The sequence below is a fragment of the Podarcis gaigeae genome (genome assembly GCF_964106915.1).
Source record: "Podarcis gaigeae genome assembly, chromosome: 7".
NCBI lineage: Eukaryota > Metazoa > Chordata > Lepidosauria > Squamata > Lacertidae > Podarcis > Podarcis gaigeae.
The window spans coordinates 20,476,364-20,502,243 of NC_139683.1; the positions used below are offsets into that span (position 1 = coordinate 20,476,364).

Genomic DNA, 25,880 nt, shown 5'->3' on the forward strand with positions numbered 1-25,880 from the left:
CTTAATTTTTTTTTGGACAAAACCAATGAGAGTTAAATGTGGTATAGAACTGGTGGATGTTAGGCAGCTAACTCAAAGTAGACCCATATATTTGTAATATAAATTCATGGGGGGCCCATAGCTCAGTGGTAGAACACATGGTTTGTATACAAGTTCACACCCTCTAGTTTAAAGGATCAGATCCCACCTGATAGAGAAGACCCCTGTTTTTAAGGTCAAATCCACAACATACATTTAAATCACATTGCTTTCCTGAAAGAATCCTGAGAATTGTATTTTTTTTTTAAGGGTGTTGGGGATGTAAATTACAGTTCCGAAGATTCCATGGGGGAAACAATGTGCTTTAAATATACGGTGTGAATGTGATAATAGATTTTGGAAAGCAGCTCCCTATGGCCTACATATACCCAAAGAAGAGAAAAGCAGGAATGCATTGAGATTGCAAATTTTATTCAACCCTAAAGCATAGCTGTAATGTATTGTGAAAAACTACAAAATAAAGCCTTTTTTCAATTTATATGCCACAAAACCATATATACCACAATGTAATACAAAAGAAAGACACACAAACGCACACACGTTTTAGATTCAAAATCTTCCAAGTTGTTGAAAACTGAGCTACCCCATGCAGCAAGAATCTCTCCTCTTCCCTTGTCTTCAGTATTTACCATTTCAAACTTCTGTGTGCAAAGTAATAGAGTGATCTCTGAAAATGTAAGTGGACGAATTATTTTGAAACCAGTCAAGGGAACTTCTTAACTGGAATGTTATCTCTCACTCTCTTTCTTTGAAGAGTCATCAACAGCTGGAGTTAAGTTAGCAGTCTTCTGACAAACTCTATAAGAACGAGTTCATGTTATAGCTCACATTCACTGGGGTATTGAAGAGCTCAACAGATAAAGACTTGTGTGGTTTGGTTCAAGCTGTGGTTACTGGACTGGATCCTGGTGTGAATAACGATCAGGTTCGGATTTCTGTCGGCATGCTGAATTGCAAGCAGAATGCAATTTTATTTTGGCTTCAAACGAGAATCTTATTTGGGTGTAGTTGTGCAGCATTTTCATTCCATCTCATGGAATATAGCATAGTCTCTCTTATGTGCAGGCATGGCTGATAAGCTTAAGTCACTTGTACCAAATTTTCTTAGCAGAAAATCTAGCCCGTCAAGTTATTTATTTATTCATTTATTTATTGAATAATGCCAAAATATGCTTCTAAGCATTAAATCAATCACACAAGCATTCAGATATAAGCATTCATAATTGAAATACACAATTAAAATACTTAAACAACCCTATAGGCAGAGACTATGTTATACCACTGCAAAAACAAACAAACAAACCAGATCAATTGAAAAGTTTAGGATTTGAATGCTTATAAGTGCAATCCAAACATGTCTATTTGGAAGTAATTCCATTGAGTTCAATCAGACGTAGGGTGGTACCTCAGGTTACATAGGCTTCAGGTTACACAGGCTTCAGGTTACATAGGCTTCAGGTTACAGACTCCACTAACCCAGTAATAGTGCTTCAGGTTAAGAACTTTGCTTCAGGATGAGAACAGAAACCGGGCTCCGGTGGCAGCAGGAGGCCCCATTAGCTAAAGTGGTGCTTCAGGTTAAGAACAGTTTCAGCTTAAGAACGGACCTCTGGAACGAATTAAGTACTTAACCTGATGTACCACTGTATTCACAAGTAAGTATATACAGAATTGCACCCACCGTGTGCTGCTTTCACAACAAAACACCACATTGACATTGCTAATAATTTGATTCCATTCTTCACAGTAGCCTTTTTAATAATTGGGATTTGCAGGGATGTTTCCCTAGTTCCCCCAGTTCTCCGAAAACTGGAAAACATCTTACTAGTTTGCTGTCTATTATACTAGAAGCTCCTGTGTTTTCAAATATTGGTGGCAATCTAACCCATTTGTCCAAATGGGGAAAGAGCTGGGAGGGCCTGCTTGCAACACATTAACACACCACACACATCAATGCACCTGAGAAACTTCTTTGTAACATTTCAAGTTCCTTTATACTTAGCAGCTCCTGATTATACCTATACAATGTAACATAGTATTAAGTTAAATAAACAAGAGGCATTGGTCTTTAAAATGAGGGGGTACTTTTTAAAATCTCAGCACAAGTTCAATTTCCTTTACCCTCCCCATAGCCTGACTAAACTACTGCCAGAGTCTTCTGTTGTGGCTTACCTCCCACTGAAGAGCCCTCCCAGGTAGATCAAGAAAGAAAGAAAGAAAGAAAGAAAGAAAGAAAGAAAGAAAGAAAGACAGACAGACTTACTGGTCTCCTAACAAGATTTGGTTACTTACTCTAAGAAAGTGCTGTCCATCTTCTGTCTTCTTAAGTGTTCCAGTGTTGAGAGTTCCACTGCTTGGGGTTCACTAGCAGTTTCTCGATCTGATGCTCCCAACTGGAATTCATCAACACCAAGTTAGATATTGCATGGCACTATCAACATGTGGGCATCCCTTCACATGCTTTTGCTCTGCTCCAAGAGGAGCACAAGCCAACGGAACATGATTCATCCTGCAATGGGCGTATGGTGATGCAGAGGCAGGCTTTTTCACAAATGGTAGAGGCATTATGAGATGCATTCTCTACTGTAATAAAAAAAGGGGCCCATCTGTATTGGCATCCCACCGGCTTTTGAAGATATATCCGTCCACACAGGCATTCCCTTGATTTCTGAGCCCAAGTCTTCTGTTTTAATTTGGTGCGTTGTTTTAATGTGATTGCTTATAGCATATGGGTGTTTTATTGTTCTAATGGGATTGCTTTGAGCTGCATTTTAATTATGGATGTTTTTATTTCAATGTTTGTGTGGACTTGTAAAATGCTTAGAAGCTATCTTTGGCCTTAAGCAGAATATAAATTAATAAGCCATCAGCATCCAGGGAACACGTGTGCAACTAGGCTGAGAGAAAGACTCCAGGCCACTCTGAAATGTCCTGGTGTAGCCAGGATCCTGTGACAACCAGTTGTAGCATCCCACTAACTCCCTGGCATTACAGATTTAGATGTGACCTTGTAGGGGTTTCGATGGGGATCCCTCCCAGTTATGTGAGTATAGGATTGCTCAGCTACAGTTTTTAGGTTTGTGGGAGAGGCAGCTTCAAACGGGATCTAATTCAATATATGAGAGTTTGTGTTTACGGCTTCCACCATTTTGAAGTTAAAGCAGGTGCCTTCTTTCTTATGTGAGTATTAGTAGCCACAGATCATCCTTCATGAATTTCTCTAAGCATGATGGCTATGCTCCATCTCCGCTATTGGAGACAGAGGAGAATCTGGTTGACCATGGTAGGATCCTGAACTAGATGGGCCATGGGCCTGATACACCAGAGCTATTACTTTCTTGTGCAATAATTTGCACTCTTCATTCTATTTGGTGCTTGAGTGAATTTGTAAGAGCTTTAATTCTCAAAAAACAAAGTGTTCCATAAATCCTTATTGTTTAATAAATGCAATGCCACACTGTTTGTGTCTGAGAACAGTGTCCAAATTATATGAAAACAATATTAAATTAAATACGTGTGGACATTTATAGGAACCGAGGAAAGCTTCTTGACCATATAAAGCCTAATTTATAAATTGCAAGATCAAATCAAATTTTATTAAACGGTCACAGACCAGATTGACTCGTACAGCTAGTCAGCGAAACATAACACCGGAAAAAACAAAGGACAATTTCAATACAAATTAGGCCATAACAACAATTTAAAATTGGACAACATGAATAAAATTAAGTATTTGCCTTCGCCTGCATGTTGACATTGGAAAGCTCTTGTTTTCTGCGCCTGATAGCGGCTGCACAGAATTTAGCAACATTGATCGTGATTACAGGAACCTTATCTTCTACCAAGGCTCTCATACATTGAAGTTCTGATTCATTTTTAAACTTTCGTAGAACTGGGGCAATAAAGGTCAGGCGTAGATCCTCGTAATAACTACAGTGCAGCAATACATGCAAACTTGTTTCCACTTCCGATGAGTCACATGGGCAAACACGTGACTCATATGGTTTGCCCTCATATCTGCCTAGCAGCAGGGCAGAGAGCAGAACGTTGAATCTGGCCAGGGTAAAGGAATGTCTGTACTTAGGTATTTGTAAATCAGCCAGATAGTTTGCGGGTGAGAACCCTCTCCCAGAGTCTCTAATTGTGGCGTGTTTATCCATTTTGCCCATATGACATTGCAGCTCTATGTCCCTAATGCGCTGGAGCACTTGACTTCTGGCTCTCTCATATCCTGCCGCTATCAAGATCTGCGGGGAGAAACCCAAGCTTCTTATCTTTTCAAACAGGGAAAATTGCAAGATGACATTCCAGGATGCCTCATTGCTGTTTTTGAGACGGATGATGTCATTTGGCTGTTGGGTTTGCAGCTTGCACAACATCCAAAGGAAGTACTATCTCACCAGGAGATGTGTCTTGTAATGTCTTCCTCCTTAGACTTCATTGTAGCATTTGCCAAAAGAAAGTGTACTGTTGAGAAAAAGTGCTAGGTAGAAATAAATACAAATGTTCTCTTGTTAGATACCTTTATCTGGCGTATACAGTTGCACTGCTGAACTCAAGAAGCTACATACCTCCATGCATCACGGCAGACTTAAATTACATAGAAACCGGTCAAAAGAAGCTCAAGAAAGTCACCTATTGGGGTTTTTTTGGATTAGGGTTTTTTTTAAAGGAGATATGCAGCATATTTTCAGCAGATAGTTATATCATGTGCACGGCATATAGGCTACTAGGTTCTTAGGCCTGGGAAAACATTGCATGCCTTATACCTTTCCCAATTATGCCATTGCATTTTAAGCACCTCATCACTCAGCAATGATAGCTTACATTCAAATACTTGATAGCCTGGAGATGTGACTCTAAGGACCTTTCCAGGTGAGGGTTTGCTCACAAAGATGGAGTGGTGGCGAAGGACCCAGCAATGTTTTTCACATTAGCATGTCCCTTGAGAGGTCATTCAGACATCCTTTGCCAAGCTAGTGCCTTGATTGCTAGGGGAATGTATTTCCCCAGCACCAGTCAGAGCTGTGCAATGGATGAATGGTTTTGCTTCATCAAGGAATGACAGGTGAATCTGCTGCAAGAAGAGCCATTATCAGCAAGTAAAAGAGAAGAAGAATTTAAAAAATGAACTGGCTTAGGAGCAACTGGGGAGAACTATAGTGAAGCCTACCAAAAGTTCTCCTTTCCCATTCGTATAGTGAATGAAGTGTTAGGTTATGAGATGTACACATAAGGAACAATCCCATGGTTCCTTGAGATCACTTGCAGCAATAATTCATTCGGAATACTGGATAGATGCTATAGGACTTGAACCCTGCTAGATCCTTCCTTCATGCAACACTGATTTCCCAGAGAACAGATAAGGTTGCTGCCCCTCACTGATCCCTGTGCTGACTATACTTTTAAGGGTGACTCTACACAGTATCTCAGCAAAGCCATGTTCCCAAACCCATGCCTGACAGATCTTAAGCTGGGGTCAGCCCTGAAAAGGGGGCAGGATAGAGCCAGGACCAGAGATGGAGTGGGGGGGGGGCGGAAATAGGCTGGATCCTAAGCCCATTTAGATCCATCACATGGCCTCGCAACCCCAGCGTGAGTTAAGCTGGCAAAAAAGTGGTATAACCCAAACACCATTTTAATAGCTTGTTTTCCCTCTGCCAGGCTTAGGCCAGCTCAACCAGAAGTATCCTTGCTCCTGAATGCAGTTTGGATATGATGTACTTTATGACAGCTTAACTTCTACTGAGTTTGCTTTTATGCCAGCTTCTTGCCTATAGGACTGCTGCCTTACCTGGGAGCAAGCTCCACGGTGCTCAGTGGGATTTATTTCTCAATAAACAAGGTTAACATTGCATTGAAAAATGTGTGAGGCATAATGACTGACAACATGGTCTCCTTGCTAACCTCCAATAGGTGTGTGTGTATGACAATACCATCCCCTTGTTAATCTCAATTAGGGGTGGGCGGGTGATGTATAATTCATAGAGGTGTAAAGTATACAAAGCTGCAGATGTGTGCAGGATAATTGCAAATGCCAGAATCTTTTAATTATATCATGTTGAGGCCAATGGAGTTGCAATTACCTCTCCCGTAAAATATGTATGTGTAATAATGGTTCAGTGTTCGGAATCAAAATGAAATGGCCACAATTAAACCACAGTCTTTCTGGAAACCATATAATATCTGGGTGTCCAATAAGCTCCAGACCACCCAACCTTCCACTGACTGTGGCTTCTCCAAGTTAAACCCCACCAGTTTCCAATAGTATAGAGCACTGGATATTTTAAGGCTCTTGTGAACAGGGCATGGCATAATATATTTTACATTAAAAGTAAAATCTTACTTTAAGCATGAAAATAAAATTTAAAAAATTAAATCCTGATTTTGCCCATGTGTGCAGCAGATGAATTAAGGGTTTTGTAATAACAATTATTTGGTTAAAAAGTAGCCATTTATCTTCTATTTCACTTCTTACTTACAAGACCCAGTATGTAAACAAAAGAGAGCTGGCTAAGCAAATCCAAATTTTCTTAGATTACTTTTCCCCCCTAAGCCACAGCTTTTCCTCAACTCAAAAGAATCTCACACAAGGTATCCAGCTTGGTTGAAATATATAAATATCCTTTCATTTCTTGCTTCTGCAGAGTAACTATTGCAAGAGATACCCAACCAAAGTGAGTATGCCAGCAGCAATGGCACTCTCTCACATCGGAAAATTTGATTACTGCAATGTGTTTTGTGTGGGGCTGTCCTTGTATCTGGTCCAAAAGATGCAGCTAGATTAGAATGCAGCTGAGAAAGCTGAAATTGTTACCAGTTTTCTACCAGACCAGGTTCCAGGTTCTGAATTCACAAAGTCCTAAATGGCTTAAGCCCAGTGTGCATTAAAGACCATTTGATGACTTATGCTCTGCCTCGATCACTGAGCACTGCTTGCGGTTCCCAATGTCCCTGAGCTTCTGGACTGATGCTTTAGTGTGGCAGGCCCTCCCTTGTGGAACTCCCTGCTGGTAGAGGTTCAGCAGGGATAACACTCCTGCCTTCTTTTAGACGTCTCCTAAAAACTGTGCTATTGAGACAGGCCTTTCTGAAAACACATAGTAGTATTCAATTAACCTGTCCCGCCCGCTCAAAAGTTTCCACTGGCACAATGGGACCTCTTCCACCATCCTCCCAACATCTGCTTTGGAGGTTGGGGGGCACATTTGGGAGGGGCAGGTGGGAAACATTCTGTAGCACAAGCAGAAATGCTTGCGCCGATGGAATGTTCACTTAGCGCTAGGCTGGATTCCACACATAAAAAGCACTCAAGCAAGCAAATTCCCCTCAAATAGCCCTGAAATTTGGGAAATCTCCCTGGTGACCTTGTTTGCCAGTCCTGCTCGTGGATCTCAGCAAGATGTCTGCAAATGTTCTGCTCCGATGCAACATGCATTCCCCCCATGTATTCCTCCGTGGGACTTCTTCCAGAACACACGCACAGAGGGAAACCATTATTCTGGAACCAGCCCTGAATACGTTTCTGTTGCTTTCCAGCTGCCATTAATGGAGGAGAAAGAACAGGACAATCTGTACAAAAATATTAAGGTTGGTTATATAGATATATTTTTCCCCAGTCTTAGAAATATTTCAAATATTGCATTGGCAGGCGTTATGTGTGAATAGAAGACTAATGGGATTGTAATGTTATAGATACCAAGTAAGTGAAATCTGATCAGCTGTGATATGTATCACCATATATATCTTTCAAGACCTACTTTGGTCCTCATCATTGAAAAGCTGGAGTTGTGACCTTTTCCTGTTGCTTTCCATTGTTTTCTCCTTCAGCAGGTCAGCTTTGAGCAACCGAGCTATCCCCATAAAGCAGCCTTCATTGAAGTGGTGCCCTATGTATGTTTGGACTGTCATTCCAGCTGGGCTGATGGGAATTGTCATCCAACAAACATATGAGGGGCACCAGGTTGCTGAAAGCTGCCTTATATTCAGCTATGCCTCCCTAACGCACACTGCCATTGGTATCACATGCCTGTGACCTTGATAAAAGAGCTGTTCAGGCAGACCCTTAGGCCCTGGTGAACTCCTCTTGCAGGATCAGGCCTTAATTACTGCAAATCCCTTCCAGCAGTCCCCAAAGATAAACTGGATTTTTCCACTGCCAATGTCAGCTGTGCCAGATGTTCCCTATACTGTGCGTTCCTAGCTCTAAAACAGCTGTCAGATGTGTGTGCCAAGCTCCTAGCCACTATAGGATTTAGAAAGTAATACTCAAGATACCTATCTATCTGGTAGAATACGAGCATTCTTACTTTGTCAACAGGTCTGCTAGCATTGGCCCAATAAATTTTGATGCCTGGGCTAAAAGACAAGAGATCATGCCCTTGTTTCATGTACTGGACCAGGAATAGATTATTATTTTAACATTGGTGGTGGGGCAGTGCCCATCAACCTTGAGTCCCAAGATATTGTTAGACTACAATGCCCATCATCACCTGCCAGTTTAACCAGTAGTCAGGGATGATGGGCGTTGCAGTCCAACAACATCTGGGCAGCCAAGATTGAAGAACACTGCTCTACTGCACCGGAGAGTAGGAGACTATCTTAGGGGGCACAGCCCAGGCTCCAGCAGTAGCCACTTGTTGCATTCCCTAACATCTCCCACCTGATGTACCTGCCTCACTCTGTTATATAACAGTGGCAGGGTCGAAGAAGAGGCAAACATTGTTTCATTACCTTTTCACTGTAAAAAATAAAGGTAAAGGACCCCTGGATGGGTAGGTCCAGACTGTGGGGTTGCGGCGCTCATCTTGCTTTCAGGCTGAGGGAGCCAGTGTTTGTCCACAGACAGCTTTCCAGGTCATGTGGCCAGCATGACTAAACCACTTCTAGTGCAATGGAACACCATGACGTAAGCCAGAGTGCATGGAAACGTCGTTTACCTTCCCACCACAGCAGTACCTATTTATCTACTTGCACTGGTGTGCTTTTGAACTGCTAGGTTGGCAGGAGCTGGGACACAGCAATGGGAGCTCACTCTGTTGTGGGGATTTGAACCGCCGACCTTCCGATCGGCAAGCCCAAGAGGCTCAGTGGTTTAGACCACATCGCCACCTGCGTCCCCCCCTTTTACTTTACCTTTACATTTTCACTGTAACCATGGGCTCTGTATGATATTGGGCAGTCGTAGCCATTGATAAAGGGGGTGGAGATGGGAATAAAACCAACTGCCAGTGGCTCTGGGGTGGCCACATCACAAAAAATAGGGCAAAATGAGACACAGATTTGCATGTCCTAATTTATATGAATAGGTGCAATTTTGAAATGATTACTATAATTTAAACAGCATGGAAGACTGTGAGCAGATGATGTGTAACTCTAAAATTTCTCTGTAGCACGTGTCAAGCACGACTGTGGCCTCACTCATTGGCTAAGTGCACAGAAAAGTGGTAGAAGGCTATCTGTGGAGGTGAGGGCTATCAACGGCTGCTTGCCATAACGGATATTCTCTGCCTCTAATATCAGAGGCAGTAATGCTTCTGAATACAATTTGCTGGAGGCAAAGGAGAGTGTCGTTGTGTTTGGGTCCACGTTGTGGGTTTCCTATAGGCATCTGATTGGCCACAGTTAGGACAGAATGCTGGACTAGGTGGAGTCACTCCATCTCCTGGGTCCAGAGCCAAGAGCCTTCTGGCGGTTCCCTCACTGCGAGAAGTGAGGTTACAGGGAACCAGGCAGAGGGCCTTTTCGGTTGTGGCACCTGCCCTGTGGAATGCCCTCCCATCAGATGTCAAGGAAATAAACAACTATACAGTCATAACTCGGGTTAAATACGCTTCGAGGTGTGCGCATTCGAGTTGCGCTCCCAGGCAACCTGGAAGTTACGGAGAGCGTTAGTTTGGGGTTTCGCCACTTGCGCATGTGCAGACGCTCAAAATGATGTCACACGCATGCACAGAGGCAGCAAAAAGTGACACGTGCATGCACACACATGCCGTCGCTAGTTATGTTTACCTCTAGATGTGAACGGGGCTCTGGAACAGATCCCGTTCGTATCTAAAGGTACCACTGTATGACTTTTAGAAGAAATCTGAAAGCAGCCCTGTTTAGGGAAGTTTTTAATGCTTGATGTTTTATCATGTTATAAATTCTGGGAGCCACCCAGAGTAGCTGGGGAAACCCAGCCAGATGGGCAGAGTATAAATAATAACTGTTTTTGTTGTTGTTGCCTTTGCTTTTTATACATTTATATAAAATATGAAAATTTAAACAAAATAAAAAATAACCTAATATTTGTCTTGATGCGATTTTGCCTAAAGCCCACATTTTTGCACAGCAATTTCCTCTGCAAAGAATCCATCTTTGCATGTTATTTTCACTACATATTCATACACAAGCGTTACCCTGTTAAGCGCATTTTTGTACACACCACTTGGCCGGAAAGCTGCATTGCAAAATTCAGATAAATGCAAATTTCGAGGGGTGTTGTTGTTTTGCTTCTCATAAAGTGTGAATTAGGTAGATTTGCCTTTAAACGTGAACTGAATAAAAAATCCACCTCCATCAGTGGTTATAGCTCTTCCCTTTTTTGCCATTCTGGAATGAGCCAGGGTGGTCATGGGCAATAGATCGCCAGGGGAAAGGGAGGAAGAGTTCAGCCCAGATCACCCTCATTCCCCCCCCCCCCATAAATCTGAGAGGTCTTTGGTACACAGACACAATCACACACAGATAGCCAATGTAAAACTTTCCAGCCTAAAAATGTCTCTTCTTACGGAACAAGACCACGATTCCCATCTTGGCACACTTAAAGCTGCTTTTGAGCTTTGCACAAGAGCACATCTATGTCACTGCAAATGACTCACATAGAAACATATTGTACTATGTCCTTCTAATGCTGGCATTAGAGCGGGGGGGGGGGGGGGCAACCCAGGCCTGACTGTTCCAAGCAAGTGGTTTTCTTGCAAATATTTGTCCGTATACCAGGTGCCATGACAGCATGGGCAAACGGTTTGAAATAAAAGCTCAGGTCAGTGGTGGGATTTAGGGTCTTCGTCACACTGAAAACTGCTAGCTCAGTAAACACAAGCCAGCGAGTTTGTGCAGAGATTGTCATTGTGACGCTGCAGAAATTCTGGTTTCCTAACACAACATTTTTATTTTTTTAAAGATAGAATTTATAAATCATCCTGCCCATGTGATTTTGTAAGAATGACATTGATTAAAATATTTTGTGATTACCACAACTGAATATAAAGAGAACCCATACAAGTAACACTGACACAAAACCCCACACATACACTAAGTAGAAGAATAGAAGCATAACCACCCCACTCCCCACTCCCTCTCTTCCCCCCTCCTAATTCTTTAAACCAATTCATGAACCAAGAGCTTGTACATTGACCACTAACAATGAAACATATGTTGTAGATATTTTCCACATTTATTATGCTATTTTTGTGATATACAAATGAGACGGGGGGGTTGTGATTAAGGATGGAATTTTCTGGAAAACCTGATGTTGAGCTTCTCCACATAGGTCTGCCCCCCCCATTTCCTTCTTGCTCCTTTATCTCAATGGGCAGAGCATCCCTCCCCAGTTCCACTAAAAATGCAAACAATTCCCAACTATTACAGTGGTACCTTGGGTTACATACACTTCAGGTTACATGCGCTTCAGGTTACAGACTCCGCTAAACCAGAAATATTACCTCGGGTTAAGTACTTTGCTTCAGGATGAGAACAGAAATCGTGCAGCAGCGGCGCAGTGGCAGCAGAAGGCCCCATTAGCTAAAGTGGTGCTTCAGGTTAAGAACAGTTTCAGGTTAAGAACAGACCTCCAGAACGAATTAAGTTCTTAACCCGAGGTACCACTATATATCCATTTCTCTCTGTATATACCAGATGCTAAAACAGTGTTATCCAGCGCAGCTGCATGTTGGCAGATTCAGGGCAGGCAATAAAGCACTTGTTCACACGGCATGTAAGGAACATGCTTCTACAAGATGCTCATCTGCATTTTTTGCCTGACCCATATTTTGAGCGTGTTATGTACTGATCAACTCCTCCGAGTCTGCAAGCCTTTCTCCTTCTTTTGTGGCTATGCCTTGGGAAAATCCAATCTAACCCACTGAATTGGATCATAATCGGATATGTGGAACATCCAAAGAGAGATTTTGCTTAACAAAGTTTTAATTTGTCGGGTAAGGAAAGATACCCAGCCAGATGGGCAGGGTATTATTATTATTATTATTATTATTATTATTATTATTATTATTATATTGTAAGGCAAAGCTGCAGAACAATGAAGAAAAGCTCTTGGACCCAGTGAATTTAACTGATACTCAAAATGGTAAATATATGGGTCAAGCAAAAGCGGGTGAGCTGAAGATGGCTTTAAAATAATAATAATAATAATAATAATAATAATAATAATAATAATAATAATAATAATAATTAATACTTTGGATGTCAATCAGCCAAAGGCCTGGTTAAAGAGGAACGCTTTTGCCTGGTGCCTAAAGGTGTATAATGAAGGCGAATGTCCCTGGGGACAGCATTCCAGAAACAGAGAGCCATTGAAGAACAGGCCTCTTCTCACATTGCCACCCTCTGGACCTCTCATGGAAGAGGCACACGGGGAAGGGCCTCAAAATATCCTCTCAGGGTCCGGATAGGTCCATATGCAAAGAGGCGGTCCTTGAAAATTCATGGAAGATCCTGCTATCAACAGCCACTAGCCACAATGGCCGTTTACTTCCTCTGCTCTCAGAGACCTCTGGCAGATCTAGCAGACCTCTTATGTTCTTATTGTGCTCTGGATCTGATTTGGAGGTAAAGGAAGTGGGGATTGTTAAAGATGCCCTCTTGCCATATGATGTGGTAGCTTGCGGTGTGCTGTCATATAAGCATGATTTGAGACAGATGGGTGTTTTCTTTTATTATTATTATTTAAAGAAGACATACTGAATTTTCCATTTCGCCACAGCCTCCTTCCCCGCTAGAAATCAACTGCTGAATCTTGTCAAATGTTGCCATTTAGTACATGAGTCACTTTGAGAGCTCTATTTGTTGCTGTGGAATGCCTCTCGACTTCTAAAGAAGCAGATGTTTCAAGTTAGCGGCAAGAGAGCTAAACAAGTGCATGCAAAGCACAGCACAAATAACGTGTTTCATTACAGTTATTTATAGCTGTCCGCAACTATCATAGTTTTCTAGCCGAAAATTATTAAAAGCAATTACAATTACTTGAGTATACAGCTAAGAATGATTCATGTGCGTAGCGTAAGCCATGTAACAAGTAGCAGCTTCCACATCCTCCTTTTTCGGAGGCTTTCTGGATTAATCTGCTGTTCTTTTCTCAATGGCTGTGGAAGTGACTCGACAAGGCATGCTGCTTTGCAAGACTCTGGCCACTTTGAACAGGACTTCGGCATCCCGTTTAGCAACTGCCGGCCATCTTCAGTGGGACTTTGGCACGCTGCCATACAGCCTCTGGCTGTTTTCAATGGGTCTTCAGCAGGCAACAGGCCACCTCGGTGTCAGGGCTGGATTGAGGTTTGATGAGGCCCTAAGCTACTGAAGGTAATGGGGCCCTTTATATGTCCAGCTGTCCTTTGCCAACAACAAATTGTCACTGTTTTTTGTGTGTTGAATATATGCTATATGGTCATTTATGGACCTAATGGTATCTAAAGCCATTTGCACATGTTGACATGCAACCAGTCCATGCAGAATATAGGCACCCTATATATGGAAATGAGCAAAACAGTGATATTTTAGGGAGCAGGCTAGCAGGCGGGACCCATTACTTACATCATAGGAGCCGATACAACACAAAACACTGTTGCTGTGTGTAGGTTTTATTTTATTTGTTTTTTCTCTTATATTTTGGAAATGTACATCCAGTTTTTTTTCTTTAAATTTTTTGGTGGCCCCCAAGAGAGTGGGGCCCTAAGCTATAGCTTGTTTAGTGTATACGTAAATCCGGCACTGCTCAGTGTAAATGTTGTAAATGAAGTCTCCTGACAGCAAATCTATTAAAATAAAAACAACAACAACAACAATTTATTTATATTCTTCTTTGGTGATCACTCGTAGCAGAGTAAGATTGTCTTTCATGAACACGGTTTTAACAGTGAGTCCGTAAGTGACTGTGAAGGCCAATTCTGGATCCACATGTCCTTCCACGGAGGGGCATAGGTTTTCTGGCAGGAGTTGATCACCGTGAGGGTTTGCCAAACGTGCCTTCCTCTTAGCACATTTCTCCCTTTCATCATGAGCGTCTTCAAAGCCTGTGACACCCTTGGTAAAGGCTGTTCTCCAACTGGAGTGCTTGCAGTCCAGTGTTTCCCAGTTGTCGGTGTTTCCACTACATTTTTTTAGATTTGCCTTGAGAGAGTCATTAAACCTCTTTTGTTGACCACCAGCATTACGCTTTCCATTTTTAAGTTTGGAATAGAGTAGTTACTTAGGAAGACGATAATCAGGCATCCAAACAACATGACCAGTCCAATGAAGCTGTTGTTGAAGTATCGTTGCTTCGACACTGGTGATCTCTGCTTCTTGCCGGAGACTGGCATTAGTTCACCTGTCTTCCCAAGTGATGTGTATAATTTTTTGGAGACACCGTTTATATGCCACCCATCACTCTGGGTAGCTTCCAACAATTTATAAAACCACAGTAAAACATCAAACATGAAAAGCTTCCCTATACAGGGATATCTTCTAAAAGTCACATAGTTGTCTATCTCCTTGACATCTGATGGAAGGGTGTTCCGCAGGATGGGCACAACTACCAAGAAGGTAGTTGCCTGGTTGATGGGAATCGCCAGAAGGCTTCAGAGCTGGACCTCAGTGTCCAAGCTGAAAGATGGGGTTGGAGACGCTACTTCAGTTACACCTGGCTGGAGCCAATTAGGGCTTCAAAGGTTAGCACCAACACTTTGAATTGTGCTCAGAAATGTGCTGATGCAAGTTATCCAAGTTCCAGTGGGAGCCACTGCGGGTGATGGAAACTCTGGATCGAAAGCCAAAGAATCAGAAATAACATCTGAAATACCATTTGAATCTGGATGTCATTTCTCTGGGTATTGGATCTTTAGCAGAAATCTTCAGAGGGTGGGAAATATTTGCTTATTTCCCTACCATATAGAAGACTCATCTTGAGAAAGTGGGCTCATTCCAGGGTCTTTTATATCTCTCCAAATATTTTCCCTACACTAGAAAGGTTGGATAGACCTGGAATCATAGCTAAAAATTTATGACCTGTTCCAAAACTTAATACTGCTTGGGTTCACGTTTATATCTGAAATAAGTGTTCCACTTACATTGTGGCCCTTTCTTTTTCTTTTTCTTTCTTTCTTTTTTTTAAAAAAAGAACTAATATATGCATAAGCGCTCAATTTAATAAAAAATCCCTGGGGTTGCATTTTTAGGTTCTTAAGTGTTTTATAATTAGGAATATTTACTAATTGTTCCAATGCTGGGGATATGATCTGGAAGAAATATCTATTTTGACATTGTGGTGTTATATGGGAAACACCCATTCACTTCTATGGGCTTTGGCTCAAATTCTAGTTATTTCCTGAGGTCGCTCTTCTCTTTCCAGTTACTCTGGTTATGCGGCTAATTCTCACTTCTATTTATTCTGGGAGATTCCTTTTTTCCGGTTTGGACTAGAGCGAATAACCCTAAATTCCACTGTGGGTGCCAAACACTGTTTTCCATTACTGGAAAAATAAAGGTCTGGCTTTTATTTGGGACTTGATAGGTCTCTCAGTTTCCACTCCTCCTTGAAGGACTGAGCACAGCCTTAGCTGCATAACTTGCTTTCTTCTTCTTCTTCTTCTTCTTCTTCTTCTTCTTCTTCTTCTTCTGGGGGAGAGTGAACGAGGGGGCTGGTGGAAGCTTTCAGCTCTCACAGGTGGGATCTCAGAGCTGAATCCTACTTTATGTGACAAACATGTTTGCCTTATATCCATTGGTCATTTGTCTCATGACCTAAAGTTGCTCTTGAACAGCTGCAAGACTGGCACCACCATCCTGCTCTGGTCAGTGAAGTGACCTGCAGCAGCCCTCCAAGTTTCATTATTTTCCAGGGACGATCCTGGATTTACAGAAGCCATCCCAGTTTCTGATTTGATCCCAGAATTTCCCACTTTTCCTTAGGCCATCCCCATTTTCATCAGAGAAATGTTGGAGGGTACGGAGTTATGTGACTCTCAAGCCAAGGAGATAAGTAACTAGACAACTTTTAGAAGACACCTGCAGGCAGTCCTGAATAGGGAAGTTTTAAAATGTTTAATGTTTTATTATGTTTTTATATATTTTGGAAGCTGTCCAGAGTGGTTGGGGCAACCCAGTCAGACGGGTGGGGTATAAATAATAACATTCTTATTATTATGGAATTTGTTGTTGTTTAGTCGTGTCCGACTCTTCGTGACCCCATGGACCAGAGCACGCCAGGCACTCCTGTCTTCCACTGCCTCCCGCAGTTTGGTCAAACTTATGCTGGTAGCTTCGTGAACACTGTCCAACCATCTCGTCACCTGTCGTCCCCTTCTCCTTGTGCCCTCAATCTTTCCCAACATCAGGGTCTTTTCCAGGGAACCTTCTATTCTCATGAGGTGGCCAAAGTATTGGAGCCTCAGCTTCACGATCTGTGCTTCCAGTGAGCACTCAGGGCTGATTTCCTTAAGAATGGATAGGTTTGATCTTCTTGCAATCCATGGGACTCTCAAGAATCTCCTCCAGCACCATAATTCAAAAATAGGATGTCCCTATTTTTATCAAAGAAATGTTGGAGGGTATGCTGCAGGCCAAGGAAGCTTCCTTGAAGCAACAGAACCTCTCTAAAATTGTCTTGTTCAAATAGGATGAATTTGCTGAACCAAATTTTTAAGTGGAATACAAAAAAGGGAGGTGTGAGGAAGTCTGGAAAGTAAGCTATTTGAAGAAGAGAGAAAAGAGGGAGTTTTTGTTATTTGTTTTTCTTTGTCTTCTTTTTTTTCTTTTTACTATGTTAATTGTTTGTATTTTTATACTTGTTGTGTTTTAGTGTTTTTGTATTTTTTTAATAATAATTTTTATTAAAGATTTTACATTACAAAAAATTTTAAAAAAACCGGAAAAAAAGAAAAAATATCCAACAAAAATTGTTAAAAACAATCCTTCTTTCCACCTCCTTAATTTTCATTTACTTGTTTCTCGGACCTCCTCGTGTTTTTGTATTTTTGTATTTTTTCTTATGTTTTTCTTAGTTATTGTCTTATTTTGAAAATTCCAATAAAACATCATTTAAAAAAATAAAAAAATAAAAATAAAAATGTCTTGTTCAGAAAAGCCTTCAGGATCAGGCCAGTAGCTCATCTGGTCCAACATCCTGTTCTCACAGTGGCTAACCAGATGCCTGTGGGAAACCCACAAACAGGACTTGAGCACAAGAGCAATCTCTGTACGCCCCCATGACTTCCAGGAACTGGTCAGGACTAGTCTATGCAACTAGGAGACATTCAGTGAACAGTGTGAATCATTTAAAATCTTTTAAAATATGACCTGCAGTGAAAAATTAAGTTTTCTGTTTGTCAGTAGGACTGTCTCTGTGTTATGTACTGAGCTTGGATCCAAGAACAATAGACAGGTAGGATCCTGGAATGCAACAACCTGATTGGCCTGTAGGAGCTGCCCAATCAGGCTCCAGGAGGAAGTTAATCAGCCTATTAGGCTGGTAGGATCCTAGAATGCAACAACTGATTGGCCTGCAGGAGCAGCCCAATCAGGCTCCAGGTGGGAAGCAGAATCAGCCAATCAGACAGGACCCCATTGTGTAGATAATGTACCGGTATATAAAGCCTGAGGTTTGGGGGGAAATTCAATTCACTGTTTAATGAGCTGCAATAAAGAGCATGAAATCACTACTCGACTCCGAGTATATTTCACTCTGCTATCTCTTTACAGAGAGAACAGTGATGGTAACTACCACACAGACTGCCAGTTAGCTACTACTGGGCTAAATTCAAGGGGCCAGTATTGATGTAAAAGGTCTATACAGTTTGGGACCAGGATTCTTAAAAGATCATCTCACCCCTTATATACCCAGCTAATCACTATGCTCCTGCAGATAGCATCTCATCAGGAGGTCCATTCGGCACAATGCAGGAATCAGACTTTTAGTGTGGTGGCACCTACTCTATGACCTCCCTCACCTTGCATATGAGGCATGTCTATTATCTTTCCATCACGTACCAAAGACCTTCATTTTACAAGCCTTTCAAGTGGAGGCACTTATTCCAGTTTGCACTGGATTTGAAATTGTCTTAATGCATCGTTTTCATTGATGATGATGATTAATCACTTCAAGATTTCACAAATTAAATGAATAATAAAATATTATTAGCATTACTAAACCATTAGTAATGGAAACCCAGCCAGATGGGTGGGGTATAAATAAATTATCATCATCATCATCATCATCATCATCATTATTATTATTATTTATTGGAAAACGTCCTTTTTGCTATGAAGATCTCAAGGTGCAACAAATCAATACGGAGAATCGTCTTTCTGCACTTCTTTAGCCATGACATTCTGCACCAACCTGGAATTTTCCTTATGGGTCAAGCTTTGCTTTTTGCATACCTGCAAATCTTCAGATTTTCAGTTTCCATTGGTTAGCAAAAGGAAATTCCTAGCTGTTATGAATCCAGAGATCCAATTCAAAGCAAGTGGATCTGAGTTCCAGTGCTCATAGAGTGGTACTCATGTGATCTAACCATAGACATAACTCTCTCAAGTACAATTGTTTTCAAAGGACTAAAAAAATATTCCAGATGCTTACAACTGGGGGGAAACCCTGCATCTGCATCATTTAGCCTTAAAGAGCACTCGTAGCAATTGCTAAATTGCTATATCATTACATCTTGCTTCTTTTGTACATTTGAATGTGTTTTAGCTTTGTTTTTATAACAGAAAGCTCAGTTGGTACTTATCTCTTCCTCTGGAGTCCTTCTTTTAAAAAGTCTAGACATTTGTCAGTATTTCCATGAAGGAAAGACACTATCATCCCTTTTACCCCAATGAATTCTGGGCAGGGCCTTTGCTGTGAAATACTCATTTTATTAGTTGGCTTCCGTTATTTAAAAAACAACTTTTTTTCATGGGGATTGTACAGAATGCCATGGAGATTTTTCTCCTACTTGGAAATTGGATCATTTGGTTATGTAGAGCTCAGCTGTGGGTCTAGTTTTGAGTCAGTGAAAAAAAAAAGCACCACCCTTATTTTTGTCAAGTTTGTGAGCATTTAACCAGCATTTCCACCTCCTCTTGTGCTGCATATTATGGAGCAGGAGTCACCAACATGGTGCCCATGGATCTATGCCCATGCACCTGCAGAAGCCTTCCCTGGCTTCCTCTCTCCTCCCTCTGCAAGTTAGACTCGAAAGAAGCATTCTATGGTAGCTAATGGAATTGGTTGCAGGGTCTATGTGTGGTGTGTAATTCAGCCCCTCTGGTGTTGCATATGTGCCTATGGGTCCCCAGAAGTTGGCAATTCCTGTTATGAAGGCAGACTGGCATGTGGCAGTGGCTCAGTGGGGACTGTTTTAGGAGAGCATGAGGCTCTTCCTGACAACTGCAAGCTGACCAAATTGCCTCTGCATCACAGTTCATAGAATCATAGAACTGTAGACTTAGAGGAGACTCTCAAGGATCAGCTAGTCCCAACCTCTCCAATGCAGGAATCTCAACTACATACATGGCAGATTGCCATCCGATTTCTGCTTAAAAACCTCCAAGAAAGGAAAGTCTGCCACATCCGAGGGAGTCCATTCCACTGCCAGACAGCACTGAGCGTCAGAAAGTTCTTTGTAATGCTTAGTCGGAATCTCCTTTCTTATAACTTGAATCCATTGGTTCGAGTCCTATCCTCTGTAGATGCAGAAAACAAGCTTGCACCATCTTCCATGTGGCAGTCCTTCAGATATTTGAAGATGACTATCATAAGACCTCTCTGACTTGTCTTCTCCAGGCTAAACATAACCAACACCCATCAACCATTATTGTTATATAGTTATTTGTAGTACGTTTCCGAGTGTTGGTGCTGACCTTTAAAGCCCTGAACGGCCTTGGTCCAGTATACCTGAAGGAGCATCTCCACCCCCATCGTTCTGCTCGGACACTGAGGTCCAGTGCCGAGGGCCTTCTGGCGGTTCCCTCACTGCAAGAAGCCAAGTTACAGGGAACCAGGAAGAGGGTCTTCTCGGTAGTGGCACCCACCCTGTGGAACGCCCTCCCGTCAGATGTCAAGGAAATAAACAACTATCTGACTTTTAGAAGACATCTGAAGGCAGCCCTGTTTAGGGAAGCTTTTAATGTTCAGCAGACCACTGTATTTTAATACTTTGTTGGAAACTGCCCAGAGTGGCTGGGGAAACCCAGCCAGATGGGCGGGGTATAAATAATAAATAATAATAAAATTATTATTATTATTATTATTATTATTATTATTATAACAACATTTCTGCTGCTTATTTATTAGCATCTTTTCTGTGTCATGTACTTAGTACCCAAAGGTTCATTTACACAAGATTCCAAGGGCTTTATCCAAAGGCTGAAATCAACTTGTGAAAACAAGAAGAAGAGTTTGGATTTGATATCCCGCTTTATCACTACCTGAAGGAGTCTCAAAGCGGCTAACATTCTCCTTTCCCTTCCTCCCCCACAACAAACACTCTGTGAGGTGAGTGGGGCTGAGAGACTTCAAATAAGTGTGATTAGCCCAAGGTCACCCAGCAGCTGCATGTGGAGGAGCGGAGACGCGAACCCGGTTCCCCAGATTACGAGTCTACCGCTCTTAACCACTACACCACACTGGCTCTCAGTTCAGTGAGGGATTTCAACATGTTTCATCCAAAGCTCCCTGCTGGTTACTGTGTGATTCTCATGTAACTGTGTTCCTTAATAAGATCATTCCATTCTGAATGTTTGGAAATACACAGCTCCCATCAACCCCAGCCAGATTGACTCTTGACAAGGGATCAGGAGTCCCCAAACCTCAGAGGGCACAAGGTTGGTGAAGGGTGTTATTGTCCCTACATTCAACTATCACAGTTAGAAAGAGATTTGGACCAAAAACAACTCACCTTCAAAGGAGCTGGCATCTCTCTCTGTCCTCTGATCCACCCCTTCATTGTTCAAATAAGTGAGGTGTTATAAGAAGTTCACAGGTTATTATCCCCGGTTCTGTAAATGGAGTAGACAAGCCATAATCTGTAGCATCTGCTGGAAGAAACCAACATTCCACAGCACACTAAATAAGTCTGATTTTGAAGGATGGGTGTCTGAGCCAATTCTACTCGCTCCAAAACTATTTCAAAAATGAAGCGTAAGCTCACATTAAAGTATTTGCATTCTAAGTTGCTGCCTACAGGTAAGATTCAATCTTCACTTCGTTAGAGCTGAAGGCAGCCAGTTCCTGGGAATCAGAAGGAGGAAGAGTGTTGTTGCACTCAAGTTCTTTTTGTAGGCTTCTCCTGGGCAACTGATTGGCCACTGGGAGAACAGGAGGCGGGACTAGCTGAGCCTTTGGCCTGATCCAGCAGAGCTCTGCTTACGTTCATATAGTTGTGGACAAAGGGCAAATATTGACTAAGCAGGTTCAAATGATGTAAAAGACTGGACTTTAAAATTTTATTTTAAACTCAACAACTGTGTTTCCAACTGTTAGGGATTTATCCCATTTGTTGGTGGGCTCCATGCCTTTGTTATTATTGCTTGTTTTGGCATATTAACTGTACACAGAACTCCACAAAGTTCCTTGGCAAGTTGTTGAGCCTCTTCCATTAGCTCAGCCCTGAAAGCATTATTTGCCCATTACTGTCTCTAATACATTGTACTTTGTATGATTTGGGAAACAGGAACAGTAATATTCTGTGCATTACCTACATTCGCAACATATAAACAAGGTGAGGCACGTTTCTGACCCAAAAGAAACCTTTAGGAAATCTAGGCTCTGTAGTGAACTATTTGCAAGTGGTAGTTCTGTGTGAATTATGGATTATGGTGCTGGAGGAGACTCTTGAATTATGACTCTTGAACTATGGTGACTCTTGAATTATGGTGCTGGAGTCCCATGGACTGCAAGAAGAACAAACCTCTCCATTCTTAAGGAAATCAGCCCTGAGTGATCACTGGAAGGACAGATCGTGAAGCTGAGGCTCCAATACTTTGGCCACCTCATGAGAAGAGAAGACTCCCTGGAAAAGACCCTGATGTTGGGAAAGATGGAGGGCACAAGGAGAAGGGACGACCAAACTGCAGGAGGCAGTGGAAGACAGAATGCCTGGCGTGCTCTGGTCCATGGGGTCACGAAGAGTCGGACACGACTAAACAACAACAACAGTTCTGTGTGAAATCCACACATCTGCTGACAAATCCTGGGATAATTAACCTTTGCAAATTGAGTGGATTCGTTTTCCCATGTCACTGGGTGCCATTTTGAATCCAGATATTCTCCCAGATCAACTGAACCTGGGGCCATACTAGGCTTTTTTTTTTAATAGGCGGGTATCAAATCTGTAGCAATAACATGCTCCTTGGTGCCCAGCTCTGTAGAGTGAAATGCATGGTTGTGTTGGCCCAAGACATTTTGGTGCCTCCCATTCCACATACCAAAGCCAGATGGGTGGACAGGTGAATCTTAATTCAACACTGGCAATGGGACAGCATCTTCCACTATATCTGAGAACAGCAGGTTAGTTTAAGGGGCACACACAACATTGTCTACTCTCCACCCCTCAGAATCTGTTGTCTCAGGTGGCTGCTTCAGTATGCCAAATGGCAGGGTTGGACCAATACGCTCCAGAATACGCTCTGGCTTCTTGTGTATCTTTGGGCTTAGCCAGCTCATGCTATTCTTCTGCCCTAGTTTTGTTTTCCCATCCCAACATTGAAGCACACCCATCCAATGACCCATCTTGTCAACAATCTACAGCTGAAGGGAGAAGGACTTGTGTTTTCTCCTTGAAAGCCAGAACCAATGGCAGGCAGAGCCAACTAATGCTGGTTTTATCTCCATCCTCCTGCTGAATTCTACAAGGGCAAAACTGAGATGAGGGAGACAGTCTCCCATTCAGCATAGGGCACCAGCCTCCACTCATGTGCAAAAGGGTCTCTAGGATTATTATTTTGGTGAAAAGGTGAGCTCATGTGGAGACTGGCAAGCTTTTAGACATATGAGACAACAGGACCCGGAGTAAAGGAAGACTTGTGTACTTTCCCCCAGTGCAACTCTATACCCTTGCTCCATACAAGTGAATGGACTCTTTTTGCTCTATTCTCTAGAGTGAAATAAAAGATGGAGCAGGGCTTGGCCAGGGCTAGCTGACTCCCAAGGGCTTGGATTTGAAAAGAAGGGAATTGTGTTCTCCTACAGGATGTTCCCAGTTATCCTCGATCTCAGGCAAGCTACCTTTACTACCTATTTGATTGGGTTGTCCAATCAGCTGAGCATGAGAACTTGCTCCAAAGGCTGATTTCTCCTTAGATGTAAAGTACTCTGGATGCCAATATTGGTGACTGCTAACAGCAGAGAACTATTTGATTGGGCCTCCTTGTTTATTCATTTGACCACATTTCTTGAGCACAAGCTGTGTTACCTTGTTTATTTTGCGTCCTCTTAAGATTCAGAGTTTTTCATCTACTTCACTCCCAGACTTTATGTGATGAAATAAGAGTGATGCTTCGTGAGGGTCTTACAAGTCCCAAGTCCACAGTCAGCTTGCAATGGCTCTCCTCTAGACTTGATCAAATGTCACTTTAAAGTTAGAAAAATAATAATGTTTTTAGTACAATTATGAACTATAAAAGCTGAGTTACATATAGGTGAAGGAAGAAATGTTTAGAATCCCACTGTGATTTATGTACATGTGGCACACAGATGTTACATAACACATTCTCTTTTCTCTCTCTCTCTCTCTCTCTCCATCACTTTTATATATTCAGATTTTATATCTCTCTCCTTCACTTTTATATATTTGGACCACATCTTCTCTCCCTTTAGCCCTTGCCTGTCCAAATGCTGTGTTTAATGCTTTATTAAAAGTCTCTGCAGGGTAAAATGGAACGTTAATAATTGTTGATGACAGAAATTTGGTTTCTGTAACCCTCAGAGTGAAAGGTAAATATGATGGGAATATTTTAACCTATGTATATTCTGCATCAGACAGGAAAGCTCCTATAAGACTGTCTGTGTTAAGGTTACAAGTGATTTATGGAGATGTCATCCCTGACCCCAGTTCTGGAAAGCCTCTTACAATTCCTCTTATTGTAATCATCACTTCAGCTTCATGTATGCCTGGAGGAACATTGCTACCAAAGGTATGGCAGAGACAGTGAAAAATATTCCAAGGGTGGCTAGTGGCTGGGATGCACATATAAGGCTAAGGCTGGTTTGCCAGCCACAGATTCTCCAGGACAGAGGCTGGACAACAGCCATGCTGACTGGGATTGATGGGAGCTGTGGTTCAAAACATCTCAAGGGCAGCAGGTTGGCGAATGGCTTGAGACCTGGTTACCTTAAGGGCAAAACAACCACATGCTAATTGTAGCAAGAACATCCATGATACAACAACTGATCAACAGGAAAGGAAGAAATAATTTTGATATAATTTATTGGAATGAAAACACACCAGCTGAATTGGTGATTTTGGATTTTGGTTCAGATGCAAATATCCACCTTAAATGATCCAGCATTAAGTCATGCTCAGAGTGGACGCAATGAATCAATAGACACAAATAACTTAAGTCCATTTATTTACTCTGAATATGACTCCCACTGTTGATCACTGAATAGTAATAGTAATAATAGTAATTTTTTATGTCAGTAAAATACAATAAGTTACAAACAACCAAAACAGCAGAAATAAAACCACAAGAATAGAACCAGCAGATAAAATAGCACCTAAAAAATAATTAAAAGGATCTTTTAAAAACTATTATTATCATTGTTATTATTATTTTAAACTAATGCCAAAATAGGATCCTAAGTACAGTACTTAACAAAGTATAAAAATTAGTTACACAAACTTTAAAATAGAAACAAACACAATTAAAAGACACAATAGTATAATCATGTTGCAAGATTAAAATATATACATCCTTAATTAAAATCTGCAAGAAAGCAACCCCGTTAAAACAACAGAGTAATTAAAAAAGAGGGCTTAATTGCCATTGAGTGCATAAGAGAACAGGTTGGACTTTTGTCGGGCACTGAAAAGTTAACAGATATTGCCAGACCAATGTGTCACTAAGAGACAGAGAGAGCCACAGCTTGGATAGTGCCACGTTAAAAAAAAATAATCCTCTCTCCAGTAGCCAGGTCCTGACCGCAGAAGGGCTACTCAGGAAGATCTGAAATGGCAGGCAGAGTCACATGGGAGAGAATTAACGATTCAAGAGGATTTTAAGGCAGTGCTGTTCCAGGCCCTGTGGCATTGTTGTAGCTTCTGTCTTTTCTACTGAGCCTTGAACAGTGAACGAGGTCAAAAATCAGTAGTGTCCCTCATGTGCTGCATGAGAAGGAACCTAGGCTAGATCTAGACACATCAAAGAAGCATTTCAGGTTAAAGCACTGTAAATTTAAACAGGGGAAACAGATAGAGGAAAATGGGACTCCACATCGTCATATGGTGGCACAATGTTATATTGCATATGCAACACATATAAATTGCTTTTTTCTTTACCAGTCAAGCTGAGTCCCTAGGTTCAATCCCTGGCACTTCAGATAGGGCTGGGGGTGGGCGTGGATCTGCACCTGAAATCATGGAGAAATACTCCCAATCAGTGTC

The 25,880-nt window shown here is 41.8% G+C and overlaps 2 long non-coding RNA genes across 5 annotated transcripts in view; one reads left to right on the forward strand and one right to left on the reverse strand.

Moving 5' to 3' along the window:
* Positions 1-25,880, forward strand: part of LOC310849342 — a 431,248-nt gene that overhangs the window by 184,066 nt on the left and 221,302 nt on the right. The gene's annotated exons all lie outside the window — the stretch shown is intronic.
* On the reverse strand, positions 334-21,475 carry LOC310849310. 4 transcript variants are annotated; one of them, XR_014566832.1, is made up of 4 exons: positions 21,177-21,475; positions 4,440-4,522; positions 2,332-2,432; positions 334-985 (listed from the first exon to the last, which is right to left on the reverse strand). It is a non-coding gene; the product is annotated as an uncharacterized lncRNA (long non-coding RNA). The 4 variants fall into 4 exon arrangements; XR_014566834.1 differs by having other exon boundaries at positions 437-944; XR_014566833.1 differs by lacking the exon at positions 4,440-4,522 and having other exon boundaries at positions 436-985.